The following is a 5,559-nucleotide window of genomic DNA, read 5'->3' as shown; positions in this document are numbered from 1 at the left end:
ATTAAGTCCTGTTGAGTTAACATATGGAAGGCCTTTCCTAACCACATATCTCCTAATAGATGAAAAGACTCATCAATTACAAAAATATGTCATAAGTCTAGGATAGTTGCAAGGCACTCTGTGAATATTGAAATAAGAGGCTTCTCTTCCCACATGGGAGGAAAATTCAGTTATATGTCAGCTACGGATTTAATCTAACTAAAGATGTGGGAGGAAGTTCTCCAGCTGACCAGATTTCCCCAACATCCAAAGGACCACAGCAAGGCCACCTGAGTTCCCCAACAGATGTTCAACTCCAAGGGATTCACAGGTGGGTATATCTGTGCAGATGTAAAGCTGTTGCTTATTCTGGAAGCCCAATCCAAGGCTGAGGGAGGCAGGTGAGGGTCCATTTAAACTTTGGCAGAGGGTGGGCTGGGTCATTGCACATCAGCTCTTCCTTCTCAAATTTCTCCTGCTGCACTAATACCGTCTTGGCCATGAGGGAGATTGTGCTCATGCAGACCCGGCAGTGCAGGAACCAGATCGATGCCAAGGATGGCATCTGGGGCTCTGAGGTCCCAGCTCTGGCATGCTGGGTGGCCAGGGAAGATGTTGGCACTGGCAGTGGCAGGGGTGGTGCCACTGCATTGCAGACCCTGGGCTCCCTGCCACGGATGCAGTGGAACTGGGAGACTGGTGAGGCGGCCGAGGTGGACTCCAGGGACACGGCAGCCTAGGGATGTTGGTGTGGATGAGGGTGGGGGTGGTAGAGGAGCTAGGAGAGGGGCAGGGTTGCCTCTGGCTTCCTGGCCTCAGTGACTCAGCCCTGGCCTGTCTGGCCCCTCCAATCTCTTGCAGTTCTGGGGGGGTGATCTCTGATGAACATCCTATCAACTCTGCTGACACCTGCCACAGGGACAGCAACCTGCAGCTGGAGCGCATCAACATGTACTACAATGAGGCCAGCGTTGAGAACCCAGTCCTCTGATTGCTGTCCTGGGAAGAGTGGCCCTCCCCTTGCTAATACCCTCCAGCCCCACCCAGGGGTCTGGTATGTGCCCTGCACTGTGCTTGTGGACCTGGAGCCGGGCATCATGGACTCTGTGTGCTCGGGGCCCTTCGGGTTGATCTTCAGGCCAACAACTTCATCTTTGTTGAGCTGCGAGTGAAGACTGCTGTGAGGCTCTTTAGCCAGGACAGCTCATCTAGCAGTTCCCAAATGTCAACACTGTGGGAACTGTGGAGCTAAGGCTCCTGAACATCTTCCTATCCTCTGAGTCACTCAATCTGCCTCTCCTAAATGGGCTTTGGGAGGAAGGCCCAGTTTTCTCTTTAAGGTGAGAAGCTACTGTTGTAAACTCCCTGCAGGGAGCTGAGCTGAGTCCGTGGCTACTGTCTTCCCTGAAAATGGGTAGAAGCCACCTACAGTAAGGTCTGTTAGCATGTCTGAGGTTTGACTCCTGACTTAATTTCTAACAGGGGAGGCTGCTGTCCTGTAACTCTGGGGTAGGGTGTTTCATTTGCCCCACCTGCAGGATGAATGGTGCTTTCACCTTACATGTGACACTTGGTCCATTTTGCATTGTGGTTGTGACCACTGTTGACCGTATACCTGGCTATCAAGTGACTGACTGTACTGTCTTACAGGTCAGTGTGGGGCTGGAAACAAGGCCAAGGGGCACTAAACAGAAGGTGCGGAGCTGATGGAGTCAGTGATGGACATTGTCAGAAAGGAGTGTGAGAGCTGTGAATGCCTGCAGGGTTTCCAGCTGACCCACTCCCTGGGTGGGGGGACTGGGTCTGGGATGGGTACGCTTCTCATTAGTAAGATCCAGGAGGAGTGTCCAGATAGGATCATAAACACATTCAGCATGTGACAGACACCGTGGTGGAACCTACAATGCCACACTCTCAGTCCACCAGCTCATAGAAAATGCAGATGAGACCTTTTGCTTAGATAATGAAGCTCTATATGACATCTATTCCAGAACCCTAAAACTGCCCACACCCACCTATGGTGATGTGAACCACCTGTTATCTGCTACCATGAGTGGGGTCACCATGGGCCTGTACTTCCCCAGTCAGCTGAATGCTGACCTGCAGAAGCTGGCTGTGAACATGGTCCCATTTCCCAGGCTGCATTTCTTCATGCCTGGCTTTGCCCCACTGACCGGCCAGGGCAGCCAGCATTACCAGGCCCTGACTGTGGCTGAGCTTACCCAGCAGATGTTTGATGCTAAGAATATGATGGCTGCCCGAGTCATGGGCACTACCTAATGGTGGCTGCCATTTTCAGGGGTTGCATGCCCATGAAGATGGTGGGTGAACAAACGTTCAACATTCAAAATAAGAACAGCAGCTACTTTGCTGACTGGCTACCCCAAAACATGTATACATATGTAACTAACCTGCACATTGCACACATGTACCATAAAACCTAAAGTATAATAGTAATAAAAAACAAAAAAAAAAAAAAAAAAACAGCCATCAGTGACATCCCACCCCAGGGGCTAAAAGTGTTGGCCACCTTCATGGGCAACAGCACGGCTATCCAGGAACTCTTCAAGCATGTCTCAGAACAGGTTACAGCAATGTTCAAGTGCAAGGTCTTCCTCCACTGGTACATGGGCAAGAGCATGGATGAGACAGAGTTCACTGAGGTCAAGAGCAACATGAATGACCTGGTGCCGGAAACCTAGCAGTACCAGGATGCCATGGCTGAGGAGGAAGAATTTGAGGAGTGTGCTGAGGAGGAGGTGGCCTAGAACTTTCCTTTTCTTGGGTAAAGGATGGAAACTATGTGGATTCTTTATTGTGTTCTGACAGCCCTGTATCACTATGCAATTGTCCATTTGTGTCTTTTCATCTTCTTCTGATGCATTTTAAAGCATTTTTATGGTATGTGATTTTGCCTAGTAAAGTATTCTCATAACATCTTGTTTCATCTCTAACTTCTTTCTATAGGCTCTCTGGCTACTACTGCCAGATGTGCTTAGTTGTCCTGCAAGGCTGAAGCTGTCTGGGCTTATCACATGCCCAGGAACAAGCATTCCAGTGGTTCCAGGAGGGGTTGGCATGGGCTGTGGATGTGGCAGGAAGGCTTCACATGAACTTATGGATGTGCTGGGACTTGGGCAGCTATGTGGTGGGAAACCTGTTTCTGAAGGCAAGCCTTGGGTTATCCCATGTAACAAACTTCCAGGGAAACAGCTGGCCCTCTGTTTCTGGAACTTTAAAAGTGGTCAGTGTCCCTGGTGGACAATGTCCCAAAGTCCCACCTCAGGGTAGGAATGTGGTCTGACAGCTGATTCTGAACCAGCATTGAAGGGTGGGAAAGTAGGACCCCAGCCACTCTATCACCATGATGGCCTGGGTGTGAACATGTGGCTTCATTCTCTTAATGAGGTGGGCATGGGGTATCTGGCACGAGCTGTTGGGCAGGAATCAACCCCAGTGTCTGCTCACATGCACTGAACCCTATGTAGGTGATTAGGCCCTGGGGGCCATAGATGGTGGTTGCTGGGCCTGTGTGCTTGGGGCAGTCTCTCCAAAGGCACGATAGAGTTTCTCAACAGGACCTGGGGAAACAGGCAGAGGCTTACAAGTGCTGCTTCCCCCAAGTGGCAATCAGTGAGAAAAACACATGAGTGGAGTTCTTACCTGCCCCAGTCTGGGGGTCTGATGCTCTCTGGAAAGGTGATTAATGCACACTGTCTGCTGTCTCTCTGTTCCCCACTCCAAAACTTCAGGGCAAAAATAATCCAAGATTGTCAGGATGAGACTGGTGAGGGTGGCACCTTTGGGGATAGGTCTTTTAGCCTGGCAGAGTCTCCACCCCAGGCTTCTTGGGGAGCCTGGACTTCAAAGCCTGCTTTGGGGAAGCTGTCAACAGATGTGTGTGTGAGCTGAGTACTGGGCAGCATGACAAGACAGTGCTCTTCTACCTAGCTCTTGTAGAAATTGTCGGTGGCCTGTGTAATTACTTCTTGGCAATTCCCACCCCACCCTCATCACACACATAAGCTGAAGCCAGCATATCCTGGGGGTGGGAAGATGTACAGTTTCTACCACAGGACCCCTGGGCCTACCCACCTGCCCCAGGTGTGTCAGAGAAAACAGGTGAGGCCCCTTTCTTTTTGTTTACTGAATGTTGGCAATGGCCTTTTGCAGCCAAATGGGAACAGGCAAGCAGGAGAGTGCCTCATCTTGAAAGAAGTGGCTCCTGGAAGCAGCTGGGAGGTGGCAGAGGTCCCACATACTCCCTTAACCTGTTCTCAGAGCAGGAAAAGGGGTCTCTGTGACAGCCTTCCTCAGTGGCTCTCACTCTCTGAGGGGTGTCCTTGCCCACCCAGGTTTGCCCCCATCTGAAATGTCTTTGCATGGACCTGGTTGGGAAGGTTCAGCTGCAGCAACTGGTACCTGCCCACATCTAGTATCTCCACTGACACATGGGGTCAGATGTTACTCCTGGAGTGGTACACCCAGAGTGGCAGAGAAGGTAAGTCACTGCTGCAGTTCCCAATGGGTCTGAATGTGGATCAGACTTGGTACCCATGTATTTCCCAATTACCTGGTTCCATCTGGGGGCTTCATGGACAGGATTGGTCCTTTTCCAGGCCTCTTTTCCATATGCCAGCTACAGGCCCAGATTTCCAAAGTAATTGGAGCCCCACTTCCAGCCTGGCAAGCATGGCTTGTTGTGGCAGAAGGACATCAAGTCTACAGGCAGCAGAACCTGTCTGGGTATGTTCTCTACCCCTGGAGGCCCCTGGTTGTTTACCTGTTTGGGTGATAGTCGGCTTAGGAACTCACCATTCTTGTAGGACTTCAGAACTATATAGACAGGGGCCCAGGAGGGAGCAGAGGCTGGCAGGTAACCAGTGTAGTGGGGGTTGTAGGGCTCAGTTTGGTCTTGCAGGGAATTCAAGGAGGCTTGGATTTGCTGAAGTTGTAGACAAGTTTGGGCTTGGATATGGAAACAGCATGGATCAGGGGCCTTTCTGCATGCAGAAGTCTAAGTAGTTGCACATTGATGCATCGATAAATGTTCCTCACCTGGAGCACAGCTGTGGATAGAAGCTGGGAGAGCTGTGGAGGTAAGAGGAGGAGGAGGCAAAATGAGTCTCAGGGCAGCCACAGCAGCCACACAGAGCCTCTGCATGTGAGATGCTGATCCAGCCTGTTGGCCACTTAGCAGCTGCTTGGCTGGCTGCAGATCACCTGACCTCTGCTTACCAGTAAAAGGGGGTTGCATTAGCACTACCTTCCGGGACTTCTGCAGCTTGAAGGGGAAGCACAGACCACAGTCTGAGAAAGCACCTAACTCAGGCAAGCTTCTCCAAGAGCACCACATCAGATTAACATCCAACCTGTACGGGACACCATGAAATCTCCCCACCCCTCATTCCAACTGTAAGGAAAGGGAGTCTCTGTTCTAGGGGAACAAGCATGGACATATTTATGCAGTGGGCACATGGCCCAGGTTGGGGAAAGGCCCTCGGATGCATGCTGGTTTCACCAACAATCTGTGGGTTGAGTTCGGCCTGGACCCCTGGACCCCAGAAGTCCAGTACCCCC

The 5,559-nt window shown here is 51.2% G+C and overlaps 1 pseudogene; it reads left to right on the top strand.

Annotated features, from left to right (window-relative positions):
- Positions 1 to 479: 479 nt before the first annotated feature.
- On the top strand, positions 480 to 2,797 carry LOC129053363 (tubulin beta-8 chain-like; annotated as a pseudogene).
- Positions 2,798 to 5,559: the final 2,762 nt, after the last annotated feature.

This window comes from Pongo abelii, chromosome Y, assembly GCF_028885655.2.
Source record: "Pongo abelii isolate AG06213 chromosome Y, NHGRI_mPonAbe1-v2.0_pri, whole genome shotgun sequence".
NCBI lineage: Eukaryota > Metazoa > Chordata > Mammalia > Primates > Hominidae > Pongo > Pongo abelii.
The sequence above is the reverse complement of the archived record's forward strand: the minus strand, read 5'-3'. Positions and strand labels throughout refer to the sequence as shown.